The sequence below is a fragment of the Phascolarctos cinereus genome, unplaced genomic scaffold (genome assembly GCF_003287225.1).
Source record: "Phascolarctos cinereus isolate Bilbo 61053 unplaced genomic scaffold, phaCin_HiC Scaffold_1;HRSCAF=81, whole genome shotgun sequence".
NCBI lineage: Eukaryota > Metazoa > Chordata > Mammalia > Diprotodontia > Phascolarctidae > Phascolarctos > Phascolarctos cinereus.
In genome coordinates, this window is record NW_027555514.1 from 113535445 (window position 1) to 113558136 (window position 22692).

The 22692-nt window shown below is 37.4% G+C and overlaps 1 long non-coding RNA gene across 3 annotated transcripts in view; it reads left to right on the forward strand.

Annotated features, from left to right (window-relative positions):
- LOC110219149 (uncharacterized) overlaps positions 1-22692 on the forward strand; it is a 256993-nt gene that overhangs the window by 76273 nt on the left and 158028 nt on the right. For all 3 annotated transcript variants that reach the window (XR_013486297.1, XR_013486295.1, XR_002327532.2), the window contains one exon: positions 1329-1552. This is a non-coding gene — a long non-coding RNA (uncharacterized LOC110219149). The remainder of the gene's footprint in view (positions 1-1328; positions 1553-22692) is intronic.

The following is a 22692-nucleotide window of genomic DNA, read 5'->3' on the forward strand; positions in this document are numbered from 1 at the left end:
GAATTTACATTTTACTGGAGGAAATGCACAGATAGTTGTGTAAGAAGACACATTAACGACCAGAAGAGATCACTGAGTTGGCGAATGTGAAAATCCTTTGGAAAGCCCTATTCATTGCTACATAAGAATAATAATTGCAATCTGTTGCCCCTTTCCCATTCTGAATTTACTTGGTCTAGTGCGTGCCGCCATTGGTTTCTGGGTAGCATCAGCTTATGGCTTATGTTTGGATCTACCACTCAGAAGAGCAAAGGCTAGGTTTGTATCCACTCAATTCCCCAACACTGTTGAAGAATGGCGGCTTGTCTGTAGTTTATGTTTAGGTCATTGTTTGAGGCACTTTGAGGCTAAGTGCTTTGCCCAAGTTTATTCAGCCAGTATTTGTCGGAGGGAGGACTTGAACCTCGATCTTCCTGGCTCTGAGGCCAGCTCTGTATCCACTACAATAGATAGGCAGTTAGCTGTGTGACCCTGTGCAAATCACCTAATCCCAACCCCGACCCCCACCCCAAACCCAATATATAGGCAATAGTACTTGAAAATTATCTGTGGGTACATTGTGTAGACTATGTAGGTTTCTGCAAGTCGCTTTTTAAACTTTTCCTTAAATCACATTTGGATGCAGTTTTTTGTTCTTCAACCTATTTTTTTTTCATAAGAAATAAGATGTTAGAAAACTTTATATTTGATATCAGTGGTCAGAAAGCTACTTTTTTTCATCAGCAGGTATAAGTGTCTTGTTGGGTGAGAGAATCAGGATCTAAAAAGATTTCTTCAGGTTTTAATGATGGGGTGAATCTTTAATGACATAATGATAAATGTCAAGTCCTACATTTGGGCTAAAAAAAAATCAGCTGTTAAGCTGGAGAGGTAAGGTAAGGGGACTGGAGGCAGTGTCATATCATTTGAAAACTGGATGAAGGAAGCTGGATATTTAGTTCAGATAAGAAAAGACTTTTAAAGAAGGCTTGATTTTCTGTTTTTAGCTATTTGAGGTGTCCTATAGAAGACGGGTTAGTCTTTTCTGTTTGGCCCCAGGGGGTCAAAACAAGGACCAGTGAATGCATGGATGCTATAAGGAGACACATTTGGGTTCCATATGAGAAAGAACTTCCCAATAATTCAGAGCTGTTACAAAACACAACCGGCTGTCTTGGGAGATGGCAAATTCTCTAAGAAGTAGGTTTGTTCAAGCATAGGTTTGATAACCATTTGTTGAGAGTATCCTAGAGGTTTATTGACGCTTCAGGTAAGGGGTTAAACTAGACGACCTGCCAATTCCAAGATTCTGTGATCTTAATTGCATTCCCCACCTCTTATTCTTTTAGGGATCAGGAACATCTGGCTTGCTTCTTCACGATGTATCAGGAGAACATTGTTGGAGCTGAGATGATTTGATTGATGCAAGCTTGGAAACAAGGGGTTTCTCTGTTCATGAACTCAAGAAGTTGTGACTAATTAAGAAGATGAAGAATGTATGTGATGTACTTTGGAGATTCGTCTTCAGATAATGCATTTCTTTAGACTGAAGATACCAATCTGCATTTCTCAGGTAAGCTTAAGGTAGTAACTAAAAATCTACTGCCTGACTATTGTCTGGAAGAACCTATATAGAGAAATAAAGTTTAGCGACTTAAAAAACATCTTTAAACATAAATTAATCTATTTTTTATGAGGACTGTATTGTAACTTCTTGCCAATGCTTCCTTTCTGTGAGGAGTCAGGTTACTATAGGTATTTGTATGTTGGTTTATTTCAGGAAGAAGTGCTTGGAAATAAATTTGAGACAGTTACATTTGAATGTTGTCATTTAGGAGAGCCACTTATTTCCATGTGCACGTATTTATACCATTAGTGGAATTTTGTTCATTCCTACCCCCCAAAAAAAGTGAATAGGGTGTGTTTTTTAATCCTTTATGTTTGCTTTGATCAGAATATTCATTAGCTTCAATGCTGTTCTGGTGGTGCGCCAGTATTTCCTGGTTCTCATTGCTTGTGGGGTTGTAAAAAGCATAGATATCAAGTTGGAAGGGTTCCTGAGATGGTCAGATCTGGACTCTGAGGCTCAGTTGGGAAGTGACTTGCCCACTATCACACACATAGTAAATGGATAGTAGAGCAAAGATTCGAATTCAGGTCTTGTGACTTCACATACAGCCCTTGCTGGATTCCATCATGGTTATTTAGAAAGGCTTTGTTGAGTTGGAATGAGGGAATGCTGACCCTCTGTTTGATAAGTTTTTTTGTTTGTCGAGGAAGGGCCCTCAACTGTTAAATCCTTTTCTCTGTTTTATAGTGTCTGGTTTGACTGTAGATAGCTCATCCTTCTTTTGGTTTCCCATTCAAAGGAGAAACAAAAACAATACCCAATATAATTTGCTTCATATGACTTGAGAGTTCTAGCAGTCATCACACAACCTAAGCACTGAAATTAATAGCAAAAGATTTCCATTTAAAAATTAAATGCCACAGCACCCTATCTACAAAGCCTATTAGTTGCTTATAATCTAAACATTTTCTCCAGAAGGTTAGGCCTTCTGCACTGGAGTTTTTTCTTGTCAGTAAAATTTGAGAAAAGCATCCAGTGGACTGTGAAAGAACTACTGTACCTGGGGTAAAAAGATGTTTTAATTTGTAATAATGGTTTGTCCCATGTAACAATCTCTTATTGCACCAAGCTTTGATTGTGGGCATATTCTTATTTCACTACCTAGTTGTGTGGAACTTTGTAGAAACTTAAAAGAAAAGAGCAATGAGTTCCTTTAAAAAATATTGAACATGCTTTTGCTTATACTTTTATAATATTTGGATTGATTCTATAAATACTCTTACTCTAGTGGTGAGTTGAGTGTATTGAAGTACTTTGACACCAGACTTAATTATCCTGGGGCATAATTATCATAAACAGTCATTTTAGTCATTGGCTAAAACTTAAGGGTTTATATATGATACCTACGCCATCAACCTAAAAGCCAAATCTTTCATAATAAAAAGAAACGGCTAGTGTATCTCCAAATGTTTTCATATAGCAGGTAACCAATGTTTCTTTCTGATCTTAAATACAATTATGTAGTGTTTTACCTGTTGTTGTTACCAAGTTGTGCCATGAGGTTGTGGCAAAGACAGGCTCCTCATGTTAACTCTGTGAAATCCATTAGGGCGGGTTGTATTTGGACAGTTAATCATCTTGAGAGCCAGCATGGGATAGTGTGTAAAGAGCCATTCTTGGAGCCAGGAATACATGGTTTCAAGTCTTGCCTCTACTATGGATTGGCCCCATAACCTTGAGCAAATCATTCCATCTCTCTGTATGCCAGGCCACTATCTAAGACTGTTGTTTTTCTCTTGTTGTCGTCAGTCTTTCATTTTGTGTGAAGAGCAAGTAAATGGTGTCATGAGGGTGATGTCTTGATCTGTGCGTGAATTGGATGCAGTTCCTGATTGCTGAAAAGAGTTTCCCCCCTGGGAAGGAGGGGTGGTCCCTATTTCAACGAAATCACAGGCCTAGAACCCCCTGAATCCCCCTTCCCCATTTGAGGAAATTACTATAATACTGTGTTCTCAGTTGTCTTTAAAACATTGAGATGAGTCCATATTCTGTGAGTGTCTCAAAATGAGAGTTCTTTTTTATTGAACTAAGCTGGCAGATTTGTAAAGTCTTTGTCCTAGAATAGATATACTATAATCCAGTCCCTGTAGGGATCTTTATCTCCATTTAGAATCCTTACTTTGATAAACACTCGGAGAACTAAGCCCATGGTTTTGTAACCTCAGTTCTACTCCACTATTCCAACACTGATAACAGAGATCATAAAATAGAAAAGCTAAGAAAGGCTAAAATCTACAATACCTGAGCTCAAAGTGCAAAAAGAGGGATTTTGATTTGAAAATAATTTCATAAGGGTTTTTAAAGACTGATGAATTGTTATGAGAGTTAGCTGAAGAATCACTTTTTCTGTCTTCCTCATTTGGAAGTAGATAGGTTATATATAATTCTTGTTAGACTTGGTGAGATGAATTTTGAGAGACCTTTCCCCCCTTTTTATGGGGGGGTGAAGCAATTGGGGTTAAGTGACTTGCCCAGGGTCATAGAACTAGTGAAGATCTTTCCCTCTTTTTACAATTCCAGGGGAAATGTAGATTATTTATAGGCAAAATATGTGTATGTATATTCTTGATATCAATCTGTCTATATATATGAAATATTTATATGAATATAGATATTTCTAAATAGATGTATATCTGTTGACATATCTGTAGAGTGTGTGTATATATAAAATATGTAATATATAGACATCTTCATATATATGTATATATAGATAGACTAGATCTGGAGTCAGTAAAATCTGAGTTCATGTGGCCCTACACAAGTCACTTAACCTCATTTTGCCTCTGTTTCCTCCACCATAAGAATGGGGATAATAACAGCATTTACTTCACAGAACTTTTGTGAGGACCAAATGAGTTGATATTTGTAAAAAGAGCTTAGCACAGTGCCTGGCACACACAGTAAGTGCTATATAAAGGCTTATTCCCCTCCCTTCCCATTGTCATTCTGGTTTGGGGGATCATGTGTGACACCTGTGTTAACGTCTTTCCTTGCTGAATTGTACATCCCTTTGTAAATCATAGTCACGCTCTGACATACAACAAAACTGAATTTTTTTTTTAGGCAGTGAGTGCGGTTAAGTGACTTGCCCAGGTTCACACAGCTACTAAGTGTCAAGTGTTTGGTCTGAGGCCAGATTTGAACTCAGGTCCTCCTGACTTCAGGGCTGGTATGCTATCCATTGCACCACCTAGCTGCTCCCAAAACTGAATTTTTCAGATAGTAGTGAGTGGCATTATAATAGCATTTTGTTGTCGTTCAGTTGTGTCTGTCTCTTAATGACCCCACATGGCGTTTTCTTGGCAAAGGTACTAGAGTAGTTTAGAGTAGTTTGCTATTGCTTCTCCAACTCTTTTTGCAGATGAGGAAACCGAGGCAAACAGGGGTAAGTCACACAGCTAGGAAGTGTCTGAGATCAGATTTGAACTCAGATCTTCCTGACTTCAGGCCTGTTGCCATATCTGTTGCGCCACCATCTAGCTGCCTCCAAGTCAAACATAATAGGCTTTTAGTATACCCCATCCCGTAAACTTTCTCGTCTTATTCTCCTCATTATGTTCGCTGATAAAATATGTTATAGTCATTCACATAAAAGAGGTGTGATGTGTAGGAAAACACGATGAGGTGACAAAGCCCTGTCATGTTGTCGTAGCAGTAGGGGATGGTAGCAGTAACATTGACTGGAGTAGAAAAGGGCTATGCATTGGTGAAAGAATCTCTAGCCCATCTTGTCTCCCAAATAGCAACTCAAGATTTTCTGTGAATAGTGGTAAACAACTGGCCAGGAATTCCAAGCCCTAGGTTTCATTATGGCGAAAAAAAAGTAAGGGCTAAAATGAAAAAAAAAAGTTCTAAAAAATATTTTTATTTGAATATTTTGAAAGGTTAGTATCGGTTACTGTCAGTAGGTTGTTGATATCGTTATAGTAGGCCAGTTAGAATTTATCGTAGTAACATTTATAGGGATGCTAATATTTTCCCATCTACTAAATTTGCCAACTCTTTCCATGGAGTATTATCACTTCTAGACTTTTTCTTTGAAGCTAGGCAGCTATGTGGCAAAGTGAATAGAGCATCAGGCCTGGAGTCAGGAAGACTCATCTATGTGAGTATAAATATGGCCACAGGCATTCACTAGCTGTGTGACCCTGGGCAAGTCACTTAACCCTGTGTGTGACCCTAGGCAAGTCACTTAAAACCCTGTTGGCCTTAGTCTCCTTATCTGTAAAATGAGCTGGAGAAGGAAATGCAGACCACTCCAGTGTGTTTGCCAGGAAAATCCCAAATGGAGTCACAAAGAGTCAGGCACAATTGAACAACAAATATTTTTTAAAAATATTTTGTAAGCAGAAAGTGACCTCATACTTTTCTCTTACCTTTCTATCCCCTTGTTTCTCACCAATCTACCGGATAAGCATTGTTATAAAAGAGACAAAAAAGTATGTAATCGCCTTAAAAGATTTTATTTATTATGGAAGTTTTGCAGGTCAGAATGGTGGGTAGTGTTTCACTTGAAAAATATTTAATAGTCCTAAGTATTAAATGTTTAACTCATTTTCATAGTTTATGATTCCTGGTACAAAATGACAAGGCAAGGATAATGGAGGGTCTCATTAAAAGTATAGTACCTTAGATTTAGCTTGAAAATATTAGTATTTTAAAGATTTATTTGAGATCAGTAATTCAGAATTGAATTTATTGAGGAGGAAACTAATTCCAGAATTTTTTTGGCAAATTATTTATTAGATATTTTCCCACGGTTTAATGTTCTGGTGTTAGAAGAAGTATATATTTATTTTTTTGCTCAGAAATATTAGATTTAGCCTATTATTTAACATAATAAATACAGCAATATTTAAGAGAGTTGTTGAAATAGATTGTTGTACTTTAAGCAGAGAATCTTCTGCAAATTATCAGGAATGTTTAAAATAGATTTACAGAGGAGAAAGATTTTTATAGTTTTTCCATCACTTGTTCAAAGAGGAAAATCTCAAATCTGAAAAGTTCTGTGTCTAGATTTATCTGATACCCACAGAAAACCTTTGTTTTTAGTTATTTGGCATTCATTTCCACTCACCGAAGTAGGTGTAGATTAAGATATTCATAGCAATAATTTTCAGCCAGGGTGCATTATGACCCTAGATTGGGTGTTGTAGGGAGGTTTAAAAAAATGAAGCAAATGACAGCAACTGCTTTCTTCCTCTGACCACATGACAAAATTGTGGACTATTTTGGGGAGAACAAATTTTTGCCTTATCTGCTTTTGCCTGTCCTAGTTGCTACCCTTTCATATTCTTGGATTCCTGTTCCACTTCACAGCTTTCATACCCTCAGATTGCATATCCAGGCAGATGAATATATTAAACCGACATTTTTCTAAACTATCTAAACATCTGGGGCCTATGGAAGGAATTAACTTCAGGAACCAATCTTATACCTACCCCAAGCCCAAGTTAGCTATAAAACTTTAATTATATACTTTTCCTGTTTTGCAAGTAGAAATTTTGTTATCTTTGTGTGGCTGTGTGTGTGTGTGTGTGTGTGTGTGTATGTGTGTGTGCGCACGCCCGCGCTTATCATGGTGGGTTTGATATGAATGATATTTGAATGTTTTCACAATGTTTACAACCAAAGAGCACTTTCTAATTAAGTTAGTTTCTTATGCTGTAGAAGGCTCTTTTTGCCTTAGTAAAGTATTATTTGGGCAGAATTTCTTTTACTGTAAGAATGTTATTGGTAGAAATTTTAGTGAACAAAGAGGACAACAGCAAAGAAGTAGTTTCGTGCAGAGTTTTAAAAAACATATGTAGAAAAACATAAAATTAATTAATCCTTCAAAAGTAATAAGCATTCTTCTGACGTGTCTGATAAATAGTTTTAGCGGAAGAATAAAAAGCCCTTTCAAATAACATTAGAGGAATAGATTGTGCAAAAGGAGCTGTACTTTGATTTTTAATTTCTCTTATAGAAATTATATTGTGCATAATGAGATAATATGTAGTACTGTATGGATGGGAGTAGTTAAAAGAAGGGTTTTATATAAAGTCATTGAATTTTCTTAATGCATGTGCTAATTTGTTATATCTTAGACTTAATAATATAGCTTACCCTGTTCTTTTAAAAATTGTTTCTCTGCATCATTCTAACCTCATACCTTCTTTGTTATTCTTATACATTGAATTTATGAAGATAAAAAATTAACTGGTTTCTATTTCATTTTGTTCAAGTTATCCTTATTTTTAATTCATGGAATAAAATAAGCATTTCTATAACATAGTATATGATTAAAAAAAAGCTGATTGTACATGAAACTGCACATCGATTGTGTATAACTTGTTATTCCTTTTGAATGTATAATTAAGTTATCCTGTAAATTTCTTCATTCTCTTTCCCCACCCTGTTTTTGATAGGTATATAAGCTCACACAGGAGAAGAGTCTTTTGTTGATTAGTTGGTTGGTTTTTAAAAGGAGCTGGTGACAAGGTAGATTGTCTCATTTTACTTTTAACCTTTCACCTATGGAATAAAGTAAAAGCTCATTGGCCATAATCCTTTGGGAAGAAAGGAGCCCATTTGTTTAGATGAGTTTTCAGAGAGGTAAAAGTTAAACTGTAAGTGATTCAACTTAAAGAAAAGTTATAAAAATTATATCTTCCTAAAATGGACTTAACACAATCTGCTGAATATTTTAACCCTTTCTTGATGACTAATGGTTATCATCACAAACTCATTTATAACATGTTGAAGTTAGAAAAGCTCATTTATGTAATGTTTTGAAGTTTACAGACAATATAGGCATTGTAAGAGCTGTTATCATATCCATTTTACTGATAAATAGAAATAAGTAGTTTGACCAAGTTCACTTAGTAAGGGGGCAGAGGTGGGTTTTAAACCCAGGCTAATTCCTTTTCAGTTATACCATCCTGCCTTTCATGCAGATACGGATATAAGACCGAATGTAAGAACTGGTACTTGCTTACTTGAAAATATCTCTCTCATGTCAGCTTGCTTTTTGGCTACTTGCTTCTCTCATATCAAAGTAGAGTGAAGTTCTTTAAAGGCATCAACATTATCCCTTGAGAAATATAACGTGACACCTCCTGTAGAATGAACTAGCAGATCACAGGCTGATACATTCTTCTCCCCATTAGCCTTTTTGCTTGCCAGAAAAATCATCTTCATTGTTGAGCTTAGTGCCTTTTGACTTGTCAGCACCAAAAAACCCCCCACCATTGTCTCTGATTTTACCATCACTAACACAACATACCGCAGACACCTTCTTATCAGTTTGTGTCCACTCTTATCTTACTTGGACTGTTGGTTGACAAAACATGAAGGACTGTTTTTCACCATTTCAAGAATTTGTTCCGGGGTATTTTTTTTGGGGGGGGGAATGACAATCCATTGCCTATAAATTTTTCATTTTTAGAAGACTATGGATGATATTTCCACTGACAGGATACCAACATTTTCACCAAATTTCTTATTATGTGAATTTTAATAGAATTCTAGAGGCAAGCAACATAAAACTGTACCCCTAATATTGTGAGATTAAAAGTCCTGTGTAGTATTTGCATGATATCATGAAATCTCCTCTACAATAAAATAGATTAAATTAGTGATATAGCACTATAATGGTGGCTGGTGGTGGTGGCTTACCCAGGATGAGTGTTACAAGTATCTTAACAGTAGAATAAGCTTTACTTAAGTAAGCTTATGGTTCTGAAATAATCTTTAACACATTGGTCACAAAAATGTTATTGCTCATTGATGCGTTAGCTTAGATTCTACAGATATGATGATAAAGTTTTACTGTTAATGAAGACTTAATTTTTGAGGTACCTGCAATACTAGCAGTACATGAGTATCACAGTTACTTATACCTTATCTGTTTCCCATTAGGAGACCGGACAATGAGGCATGGTCAACACTTTCTGTGGTACAACTAAGCAATTCATTGGCCGAACTTTGACCAGATTTCCTCTCTTCCAAGCATTAGTTCCCCTGGACACGTCTGTTTTCTAGCTTCCCTATTTCTGTTCAGGGCACCACCATATTTCCCACCGTCTAGGTTGTCAACTCTAATGTTAGCTTCAATTACTCATTTTCCCTCACTTTACATATCCGATCAGTTGTCAGATCTTGTCATATCTATTTATTTATCCAGCATCTCTCATATGCATCCTCTTCTCTCCATTTACACAGGTACCACCCTAATTTAGACCCTTCTCACCTCTCACTTGGAATTACTTGGCATCAGTCTCCTGGTTGGGTTCTCTTTCTCAAGTCTCTGTTGATTCTTATAACTGCCAAAATAATTTTCCTTAAGTACAGGTCTTACCAAATCACTCTTCCCTTCCTTCCCAAATTATCTTTTATCTATCTTGTATGCATTCCTCTAATGCTTCATATGTTGTGGCCCTTAATTTACATTGGCTAAAGTTATGGGTGAAATTATTATAGTCATTGTCATGTCAAAAGACTCAGCCCTACAGGACCGGCAAGGGCTCCAGTCAGCAAATATCCTGACTGACTTGTCAAACCCAGAGAGATAACTGACAGAGTCAAAATTGAATTAGAAATTTTTTGGGGGGTGAGGGAATTAAGTGCCTACTGTGTGCCAGGTATTGTGCAAAACACTTTACAGATATTACCTCATTCAATACAACATAAACTTGTCTGTAAAATCAGATGAAATAATATTAAGAACAGTTATGAACTGTATTGTTCCATATCACAGACAGTGGAGAATGAAACTAGTTTCAAGAAAACATGGCAAGATATCTAACTAAGCAAAGTCATCACTTTTCATCCTTGAATGGAAATGGAAGGACTAAAAACAAAAGAAAGACCCAGAAGATATGCAAAGGCCATTTTAATGAATTGTTGTCTTTCTTTCTGATGTGGATGCATGTGCTTTTTTGGGCTGCCTTCAGTTTTACTGGTGTGGTTTTTTTGTTAATATCACATACATTTATACATTATTCCCACTTTTAAGAGCTCTCTTGTAGTAAGGTAAAGCTAACAATACAGTGACCTTATCTGAAAGTATATGCAACGTTTCACATCTGTAGGAGTCCTATCTTCCTATAGTTAAAAAAAATTAACAGAAATCTATTTTCTCTCACATTTCCCTCTACCCCACTAAAAAAAGAAGGGAAAAAAATTTCTTTGAACAAGTATGTGTAATCAAGCAAAAGAAATTCCTCTAATGGCTGTATACAAATATATATGTACATATTTATACCTATGTGTATATGCATGTCTGTCTCATTCTGTACTCTAAATCTATTAGCTTTAGCAAGTTTCATCATTAGTTCTCTGGAATCATGAAGGGTCATTGTATTATTCATAGTTCTTTCAGCTTTCAAAGTTATTTATTTTTATAATGCTGTCATATAAATAGTTTGCTCATTTCATTCTTCATTAATTTATTAAGGTCCTAAAATTATTCATTTTAATAATTTTGATGTTATGATATAAATTGTTTTTCTAGTTCTACTCACTTCATTCTGCATTGGTTCATAGAAGTTTTAACATGTGTTTTAAAAATCACGTACCAAAACTTACTCAGATGTTAGGAAGCTGTTGTCTCCATCAAAGACAGTGAAACCACTGTATTTGGACCCTAACATTATAGTCCTCAAAATGCTCGTAGAGGGGGTAGAAATGGTACTAGAGAACAAGTATGGGAAAAACAGTGAGATTAAACCCACCATATGGAAAGGAGAGCTCTACTGTAGGCAGTACAGTTGTGCGGGCATCGAAGAACTGAAACACAAGGTATCTGAAGGAGGGGGAGTATACCAAAGGCACAGAACAAATATCAGACCTTGTTAATACTGAAAAAGGTAACTGAAAGAACCTCAGTAACGGATCCATATGTGGACTGTCCCATCTATATAAAACTTTTGAGTCATTCATACAAAATATGAGTCATCTATACGTGAATTGAGGGCACCCTCAATGAGAATATTAGTAGGCAACAAACAGGTTTTTACAATTGATATTCAAAAATGGACCACATCTTTTATCACCTTACAATTAACTGAAAGATGTAGAGAACATAAGATTTAATTGTATTTACTCTATTTTTATTTGAAAGATAAATTTGAAATTTGAAATGTTTGGTAGAACAAAATACTTTGTGAACTCTGCAGCAAGATGGCTCCCAACCTTACATCAAAATTATTCAGGATTCCTTGTAACATGTCACCACAGAAGTGTAACTGTTTGATGATTCTTAGATAGGACAACATAGAGCAAGGAGATGCTTGCTAAACATATTGGCCACTGCTTTGGAGAAGATCCAGCACAGAGTCCAGGTTGAGGAGGGATTTCCTGGGTTCCGGTTTGCAGATAACATTGTGTTGATTGCATCAAGCCCCAGAATGTTGCAGAACTGCTGGAAGGGAGCTAATTATTTGAAGGAGTTTGGCCTGTCCCTCCACAAGTGGATGAAGATTGTCTTTTGGCCAGATTTCTACTTCAGCATGCATTTGTATATATATTCTATGGAGAGTTCAGCTGTTCAAATGATTGTTCACTCTCTCTGTCTCTCTTACTCTCTCTCTCTCTCTTCTCTCTCTCTCTCTCTCTCTCTCACACACACACACACACACACACACACACACACACACACACACACACTTTTGCAGGGGTAAAGTACCCAGAAAATAGTGCGAAAGTAAAAAACACTAATGTTGATATTTTGAACCTGTGGGAAATTGGGAGTTAGGTTCCTGTGGTGACCAAAAACTGTTAACTTTTTGCTATAGATTGCTGAGAATACACTTTCCTGCATGCATTTCTCTTAAACAGAACATTGATTCTGATAATATGCCTTTTTCCTAATATAGTAACCATGAAATAATGCATAAAATTCAGTATACAAAATAAAGTTGCATTTTTGCTTGCTAATAATTCCCTAGATTCTATTATGTTTTCTGCTAACATCTCAATTTAAAACAAAACAAAACAAAACATTGATTTTAGACAATATTCACATTTCATAACACATAAAATCTATGGTACCATCAATACTGTACAGCAAATGAAATTCTTAAAACAAAAGCATTTCTAACCTGAATCTTACCTTCCACTGTGTCAGATGGTGGCGTGAGGGCATTGGATTATATGCCATACTGCTGTAAACCTCTCTACCTTGACAGCACCCTGAAAACCAAGGGAGAGGCTACTGGAACTTTAGTCATTGCTGTCAGAAGATGTTAACACTGGCAATGTCATGACATCACCTCTGACTCTGTTCTTCATGACCGGTGGAATGGCGTTGGAGGCTGTGAAGGATGTACCAGCTTGAAATAATCAGTCAGTGACACCTGTGCCATTTGAGATCCTTATGGGTCTCCGAGTATGGGAGCATAGCAGAGTCAAATTGACATTTAACCTTGAGGCTGCAATGGATGATGGGATCGGCAGCCTTGGTATGTCTAGGTAGATGGTCAATTACAGTGACAGTGGTTACAGACATTCCAACAAGAAGTTTATCTAACACCTCTGTTTCCTCCCTAAGCTGCGTCGCTGAGTTGGCACGCTTGGACTCAGAGCCCAGAGGACTTACACTATGCTTTTGGGAGCATAGTTGCAACACAAACTTAAGTTTTAAAAGCAAACGATGAAAATATGCAACAAACGCATTGGAGCTCAATAGGGTGAACAAGAGCAGCAAAGTGCCTGCTAGGATACCAGCTGCTCCACAGACTTGTAGGCATCTTGTCTTTAATTCTTTTCACCACTGTGCATAACCCAACATGAAAGTGAAAAATGAGGTTACTAGTAAAATCATGGGAATGCTTGAAGTTATCAAAGTTAAATGTGCTGAAGTTGAAGATTGATTGTAAACACACACACATACACGTAAATACACACACATATATGTATATGTTACATATACACATACATACCACACATTTAGGGCAGATGGACAATACAGAAGGACAATGATGTAGGCTCAGAATTGAAAAGGAGGAGGAAAGTGGGCTGGATTGCTTTTGGGAAACTGGTCCAAGGTACTTTTCTTGACTCCAGACTTCCCACAACAGCCATCTTCTCAGTTCATATTTTTAGCAGTGTTGCTGTGTAGCAGTGAGATGCTGGAACACCATTGCCTCTGAAGAACTAAAGATGGGTAGATTGCAGAGGACAGCCAGAGGTTCATGGTGGGTGTGAGGAGGCGTCAACACATAGACAACAAAGAATTCCAAAGAGCAGGCTAGTCACGAGGCAACAGTGAAGGACGACAGGGTAACCCGAAATGCTTCCCTGGTACCTCTGCAGTATCAGGAGCCAGTACGCGAGACCTGCAGCATTTGAAGTGAGCTCTGTCTGCTGAACTTTGGGGGGGATGTGGATGAGAGTCACACAGGATAGGATGATATTGGTAAGTTGCAGTCAGTGTGGCTGGAGGCAGTTCCTATGTTGATGAGATTAGAGATTCATGGGAGTATTTGAGTACCTGCACACCAGCATATGCTAACTCCCAGCTCTTCCAGGGAAGGGACTACGTTTCTCTCTCGCTGCTTCACTACCACCCAGCTACCAATAGCTGGTCTTTTCTTCCTTTTCTCTGTTTTTCTTTGCTGTTGTTTTGGGAGAGGGGTTGTTTCTCTTATGCTTCTGGGTTTGGAGGTGAGAGATTGCCTTTTATAGGAATCCTGACCAATCAAAGTGGTCTCCTTTTCTTACTGAATGCCAAATTAGTTGTTCTTAAGTTGCGTCCAACTCCTCGTGGCCCCACTTGGGGTTTTCTTGGCAAAGATCTTGGAGTGGTTTGCCATTTCCTTCTCCTGGTCGTTTTACAGATGAGGAAACTGAGGCAAACAAGGTTAAGTGACTTGCCCAGGGTCACACAATTAGTGTCTGAGGCTGGATTTGAACTCAGGAACAGGAGTCTTCCTGATTCCCAGGTCTGCTATCCACTGTGCCGCCTAGCTGCCCTAAAATGACCAATGAGAGCACATTGTGGCTAGCTGTTTTTGGCATTTTTATTAGTTGTCAGATGCTCAGGTATTTCTTCTTTGCTTCAAGAGATTTCTTTTTTCTTCTCTCTTTTTTTCTTTTAATATCTTTCAGAAGCTTCATGGTTTTAGGGAACTTATCTTTATTTTTCATTATATTTGAATTCATTTTAAACTCAAATACAAAATAAGAAAAGAAAAAAAATTGCCATGTGCAGAGCAGAACATAAGAGAGGATTCAATGTAAAGAAATAAATTTCCATTTCAAGAAAACCTATATAGTAAATACTGTACATTATTTTCATAGCTGTCCATCTTTTCTTTGCTTCCTTGTATGTCTTGTTTTGTCCTCTGTTGTGTCCCTTTTATTTTATTTTTCTCCCTACTTGCCCCCGCCCAAGAAGGCTACAATTAATCACAAATATATATACGTACACATATACACACACACACACATACATACATACACAAATATATGTGTATGTATATATGTATGTATGTATATATATACACACATATGTATACATAGATATCCTTAAACATACACACATATACACATATATACTCAGAGGCATATATGTAAGACCGCATTATGCTTATTTCCAATTGCCATCTGTTTCTCTGTAGGAAGAGAGCATCTTCCTTCATAAGTTCAAGTCTCTCCATATTTTTCTAAATCTACCAACTCAGGGACTTATCTTTAAATAGTCAAAGTTTTGCTGGCTCATAACACTGGATTTGCCTCTGAGTCTATGCCATGGCACTGCCCTGTGGGTAAAACTGCCGTATAATGGTTTCTTAAGTAGGTGTTTTCATAACTAAGCTCCCTGGATACTTGTGTTTCCAGAGCGAAGCTTATTATTAAAAAAGGTATAGTTTATTCTAGTCTGCCTTGATATCAGAACGTTTATGTTAGAAACCATGGAATCCTAGAGTTGAAAACAGATCATTTTTGTGTTGAAGACTGCTATGTGATTTCATAGTTTTAGGGTGGGAGGAGTATGCAGGAGTTTCCAAGGTATGTTTTTCTACTGGTATAATAAATAATTGGCATATATTTCATCACGTTTTTTCGATCCATAAATTCCATCACCTTGACTATTTTATAGAGCAGTGGACACCAATAAGGAAGGTATTACTCACAAAACTTATTTCAGTTGGTTCACTATTACAATACCTTTATGTTTGCTATTCCGTAATTCTTTTTTAGGTAGCATACTTGAAAAAGTTAAGGTTTGTCAAATAATTTTTTTTAGTATGTTGTATCTGGGAAGATAATTTGGGACATTTATTATACAATATAAATAATCACTCCCAAGAAATACCTATTTTAGTTAATTTCCCTTAGTTTGTTTAGTTGTGGTTGATGTCCATCTCCTGTCTGCCCTTGAAATGACGGGGAAATGAGGTTAGGGCCACAGGAAAATGAGCGGGAATGGACTTATTGTTTGAGTGCTTTAATGCCATTTCATTATTTCTGAGCTGATAATTCATTTTGAAACATCTTCCTACCCTCCGCCCCAATTTGCTTTTACATTCTTCCCTTTTTTCTTCCCTGCTATTTTTCTTTTCTTTTCTGATAGTGGTGATAGGATAGGAGTTTCTTTTATAGTATAAAGAAGGGAAGAAGAAAGGGAAGCATTTAATTTTTCCCCTTTCCCCAACTATCTACACTTGTGTACAATTTAATAATTAAGACAGTCAAGAATAAAATCATTCAGAAATATCAGTTAAGTGAGTTGTTAATCAGCTAGTTTGTTGGACATTTTTGGATTGGTTTAGTAGTGATAGCCATAGTGTTTTGATTGAATTTAAGTAGATAGGAAAAGTTGAAGATATGTATTATAGCCTATTTTCTCAACATCATGGAAAATGATGACAGTACCTTATATGATATTATCTTTTTCACCTACCTACCCTGATTTATTCCAGTGACTTGCTACAGGACAATTGGTAGGGCATAAGGGAAAAAAGACAACAGAAGAAGACAGAAAAGAGATTCAGAGGAAGGAACAAGTAGAGAAAAAGAAATATGAAACATCAAGAAGGAAAGGAGGTTGTAGCATGCATGAGTAATGGCAAAATTGGTATTTGTTGGACGATAGCTCCTAGCTCTGGGCCAAGTCTTGAGTCCACGAAGCAATCATTTGCTTATAATGTCCCTAGCTTCTTCACTTCAGTAGTGGGATGTGCCAAGAGTGATGAGAGGGATGATGCCCTGGATTTCATAATTCATGTAGATAGCAGCATTTATAGAATGTCCACTCTGTACAGAGCACTCTACCATGTGAAAGGTAGTGGTGAAATAAGTGAAGAGATATAAATGAAGAAGAAAAAAATGTGTTTGTAACCTTTAAGAAATTTGTAGAATCACTTAATGTGGTGATGTAGAGATCCTGACGTATTATTTAAGGTTTCTACCCTTTCTGCTTACAAATGGAATTGAAATAGAATTAATAGGATGGAGTTAGAGCACCTCCCTCCCAGGGTTGATGTGAGGAACAAATGAAATATTGTAAAGTGCTTAGCACAGTGCCTGGCTAACATAAATGTAAGCTATTTCTGTTATTAATAATAGAAAAAATGAATGCAAGATGAATCATTTAGGATGAAAAAGAATGAAGTCCATTTGAATTAACAAAAGAAACTAGATATTTTCAGTTATTTAGGCAGAGCAGATTATAATCTTTGAACAATAAAATTTAGCACTGTTTGTTGGCAGTTTAGGCAAAAAAGGAATATCTTGTACTACATAGTTTTCATTTTCTAACAGGAGATGGATAATTGGATTATTATTCTCAGTAGCCTATCGTATGGCAGTATTGTATAGTAGAAAATGTCCCTTCTTCACTTGTTTTGGTGTCTGTTATCCCATTTCAGTATTAGGAGTTCAAGATTAACTCTCCAATGCTGAGATTGCAATGAGAATGATCCTTATTGCAATATACTCACTTTACTTTGAAAAAAATGAATTTTCTATTCTGTACCTTAAGAAAATGCTTTTGCAAGGAAGTGCACTTTTCAGCAGATCAGTATCTTTATTTTTCTTTCTTCTTTTTCTATAATGCCATCATCTTTAGAAGTTTCTTTTTTTTACATTTTTACATTTTTATTTATTTATTTATTTTCATTTATCAGCAATCACTTCCATAAGCTTTTGAGTTTTAAATTTTTCTCTCCCTTCCTTCCTACCTCCCTCTTCAAGATGGCGCACAATTTAATACAGGCTATACATATATATTCCTGTTAAACATATTTTCACATTAGTGATGTTGTAAGTAAGAACTAGAACTAATAGGAGGAACCACCAGAAAGAGGAAACAAAACTCAACAGAAGAAAAAAATAGCATGTAGTATGCTTTAATCTGCGTTAAAACTCCATAGTTCTTTCTTTGGATGTGGGTAGCATTTTCCATCATGAGACTTTTGGAGATGTTTTAGATCCTTGTATTGCTGAGTGGGGTTAAGTCTATCAAAGTCAATCATCTCTCAATGTGGCTATTACTGTGTACAACATTCTCCTGGTTCTGATCACTTCACTCAGCATCAAACCATACGAGTCTTTCCATGTTTATCTAAAGTCTGCCTGTTCATCATTTCTTATGGCACAACAGTATTTATTCCATTACATTCATATATCATATTCACAATTATGATTACTGCCTGTGTCTTTCTCTCCATCCTTTCCCCCCACCCTGTTTATGCTTTTCTTTCTCCTATCTCCTTTTCCCTCCTCACTAATGTTTTGCTTTTGACTTTTTGACCACTGCCTCCCTCAGTCCTACCTCCCTTCTATTAGCCACTTCCCTTTTCTTTCCCCTTTTCCCTTCTATTGCCTTATAGGGCATGTTAGATTTCTATACCTTATAGGGCATGTTAGATTTCTATACCTAACTGCTTATGTTATTCCATTCTTGAGCCAAATCTGATGAGAGTAAGGTTCAAACAATGCTTATCTCCCTCCCTTCTTTCCCTCTGCTGTAATAGGTTTTTGTGCCTTTTCCTGTGATGTAATTTACCCTTGTCTGCCTCCTCCTTTCCTTTTCTCTCAGTATATTTTCTTAGTTAGATCAGATTAATCCACTTACTTGGATCCATTTAATGTACTTGATTAGATTTTTTTCATCATTACATCAAAGCCAATGTATACCCAACCCCTTTATGTATACCCCTTGAACATGGTACAAAAACAATACAGTTCTCAAGAGTTAATAAGTGTCATCTTCCCTTGTCAGGATGTAAAGAGTTTGCCCTTATTAATAACATGTTGTTTTTTTCTGTCCCATTTACTTTTTTATGTCTCTCTTGAGTCTTGTATTTGAAGATCAGATTTTCTGTTGAGCTCTGGTCTTTTTACCAGGAAGGCTTGGAAGTCCCCTATTTCATTGAATATCTGTCTCCTCCCCTGAAAGATCATGCTCATTTTCGCTGGGTAGTTGACCCTTGGTTGTAATCCAAGCTCCTTTGCCTTATGGAATATCATATTCCACACCCTATGGTCTATTAATGTAGAAGCTGCAAGGTCCTCTGTAATTCTGACTATGGTTCTGTGATATTTAAATTGTTTCTTTCTGGCTGCTTGCAGTATTTTCTCTTTGACTTGGTAATTTTGGAATTTGGCTACTATATTCCTTAGTGTTTTCAATTTGTGATCTCTTTGAGGAGGTGATCGGTAGATTCTTCCTATGGCTATTTTACCCTCTGGTTCTAGGACCTCAGGGCAGTTTTCCTTTATGATTTCCTGAAAGATATTGACCAGGCTCTTTTTTTCATTGTGATTTTCAGGTAGACCTATAATTTTTAAATTGTCTCTCCTGAATCAGTTTTCCAGGTCATGTGTTTTACCAATGAGATATTTTACATTTTTATCTATTTTTTCATTCTTTTGTTTTTGTTTGACTGATTCTTGCTCTCTTATGGAGCCATTAGCTTCCATTTGTCCAATATCTAATTTTTAACAAATTGTTTTCTTCTATTAGATTTTGTACTTCCTTCCCCATTTGGCCAATTGTATTTTTTAAGGACTTATTTTCTACAGTTAATTTTTGTCCTTCCTTTTCCAAGCTATTGACTCTGTCTTGCATACCTCTCAGTTCTTTCCCCATTTTTTCTTCTGCCTCTCTCATTTGACCTTTAAATCCTTCTTTAGCTCTTCTGAGAAAGCTTTTTGGGCTTCAGACCAGTTCATATTCCCTTTTGAGGTTCCAGATGTGGGTTTGTTGACAATGCTGTCCTGTTCAGAATTTCTGCTTTGATCTTCATTCTTTCCATAATAAGAATCTGTCACACGTTTCTTTTTGCTCATGGTGTTTGCTTATTTCCTGGCCTTTAAAGATATTGGGCTCTCCTGCTGGGGAGCAGAGGGCACTGACCAAAGCTTCTTGTGTTGGGAGGCTAGGGCCTGGTTGATGGCTTTGTGTGCTGGGGTCTCCAGTGTTGACAGCTGGAGGCTGTAGGATTCTGGCAGCTTACCTGGTGTTGGGCTGGAATCAGCAACACTGGAACTCTAGGAGTAGGATTGGGTAATGTGGCTCCTGGAGATTTCCTGCTCACCAAGGCCTTTCCTTCCTTTTGCTTTCTTTAGCTCCTCTCAGATGGATGTTGTAGGGTGTTTATCCACCTGGGCCCCCTTGGAGCGCTGCTTCCCTTAGTTTTGCTGAGGTACTGGGAGAGCTGGTTACTGTAGAATGGTGAGGCACCTGGTAGTTTTCTGAGCTGGTTTCCACTGGTTCCCCCGCCCCTCACTGAGGCACTGGGGGTCCAGGTGTTCCTGTTTGCCTGCTCTACCACCTGGGCTTAAGGATCTCCTCCTGGTATGCTGAGGTGGGGCTTTCTGCTAGCTTGCTGGGATGCCTCCCTTTCTGTACTGCTTCTTTTCCCCCAGGCTAAGAGGGGCCTTTCCAGTTAACCCCTTAAGCTATCTGAGCTACTGGACTGCTGCACCCCATCTTTCTTCTGGTTCAGCTGTTCCAGGGGTTTCCTGCAGTGATATTTTCTGGGCTTTCAGGGGTTAATAAGGGAGGGTAAGAGAGACTCACCTTTTACTCCGCCATCTTGGCTCCCAGAAGCAGATGTATACTTCTTCTAGAAGTTTCAACATACATGTTGATAACTCTTCTAATTCCCTGGCCTCACCATCCTCTCACTTCTTCAATTCCATTTATCATGGTCTCCATTCTACTTAGGCCGTCAACCAGTATGGCTAGTACTGAGAATTTCACCCTCAGAAATTTCTGTCTTTCATTATCCATTATTTCTCTTTAGGTCCTATTCTGTGACCAGTTTGAAAGTCTTGATCAACCATTTCAGTTCTCTCTTTACTATAGCCTTGAAACCCCTAGCCTCTTAACCTTTTAAACTTCAGTTCAGTAATTCAATAATTATCCTATGATTTCTGTAATCCTGTTCCTGAATTATTACTGGAGAAAGTCAGGAAACTGCTGTGATGTTCAGTTCATAACCTCAGCAGGACCCTCCTTTAATGCTGCTCTGCAGGTTTTTCATTAAATTCTTGCTGGTTCCTCATTATGTTTTCCATAGTAGCCGTTCTCAGTATTTTGTATTCTCAAGCCTCCTAACACTATCTTTGCTGTCTTTTTCTTTTTTTTCCTTCCTTCCTTTTTTTTTTTTTTTTAAGTTTGGGTATTCCTATTTTGCCTGGGCTCAAAGTATAGGAAAGTATACTCACATGGGTCTGATCTGACCTTCTTTCTTTCTGACCTGGGCCATTTTGTCCCTCCTTAGGCAAACTGGTGTACCCCACCTCCTTGCTTCCTCTTCTGGAAGCTCACCCATATTGATGCTAAACCTGCTATAGACACTGGATCTGTATGTAGCACACTGCAGCTCAGAGCCCCCAAGCACAAGAGAAATTGCCAGCTTCAGTTTCCCTGGTAGCTGGGATTATAGGCATTCACCACCATGCCTTAAGGGTGCCTGCCTAGCTATTTTAATAATTTTTGTTGATAACTTTTATTTTTATATTACTGTCTTCTCTCAATATATCCCTCTACTTCTCCACCTTGACTTAGTTGCCTTTTCATCCTAGAACATCTCTCTTCCTTCAAGGGACTCTGTTCTGGAGACAGGCCTAGGCCAACCATGCTTCATTCCATCTGCATTCCTCTCCCTCCCATTTTTGGCTTCCTTTTATATGTTGTCTTCCCCTATTAGAATATAAGCTTATTGAGGGCAGGGACTCTTGATTTTTGCTGATATTAGTATCCCTAGTGCTTGGCATAGAGCCTGACACATAGTACACAGTTAATAAACACTTGTTGTCTGCCTGCATCTCTCTTCTCTTATGCAGAGAGCCATCTTTGAGCAAAAAATCAAGAGGAAAAAAGTTCAGTAAAACTAATCATCTTATAAATCAAAGACACCAGTATATGTAGTTTTTCACACTCATAATCCCCTATTCTCATATCTCTTCTTCAGAGCCAAGCTGTCATTACAATCAGTGTTCAGTTTTGTTTTGGCTTTTCTTTCTTCCATTTATATTGTCGTGCTGTATACTATTTCTGCTTTCCTCAGCATCAGTCATATGAGTTTTCCCATGATTTTCTGTATTCTTCATAGTCATAATTTCAAAGGTAATATTCCATTACATCTGTGTACCACAATTTGTTTATCCATTTCCTAATCAATAGGCATCTACTTTGTTTCCAGTTCTTTGATGCTACAAAAAAGGGCTGTCATAAATATTTTAGTATGTATCATTTTTCTCGCCATTTTTGACCTCCTTGGCTATCTCTACATTCATTAGATGACCTTACTTCCTACTTTTACTAAGAAGATCATTAGATGTGAATGTTCTCAAGTATCTTCCTCTCCTCTCTGGGAGGGGAGAAGTAGCTCTACTTCCCCCAGAAGTGAATCTCCTCTACATCTGCCTTTTGGCCTATTCCCTGTACCTCCTCCAGAACATTGCATCATCAGTCATTCTCTTTCCTAGGTGTTTTCATTCTTTCCCTCAATTGACTCCTTTTTCTGTCTATAAGCACTGTTAGGTCTCTATTATCCATTGAGTATATATTATGTACAGCATGTGGAGCACTTGGCTCTACTGGCAAAGCGTTCTTCCCTTGGCCCATCTACCAGGTTAAA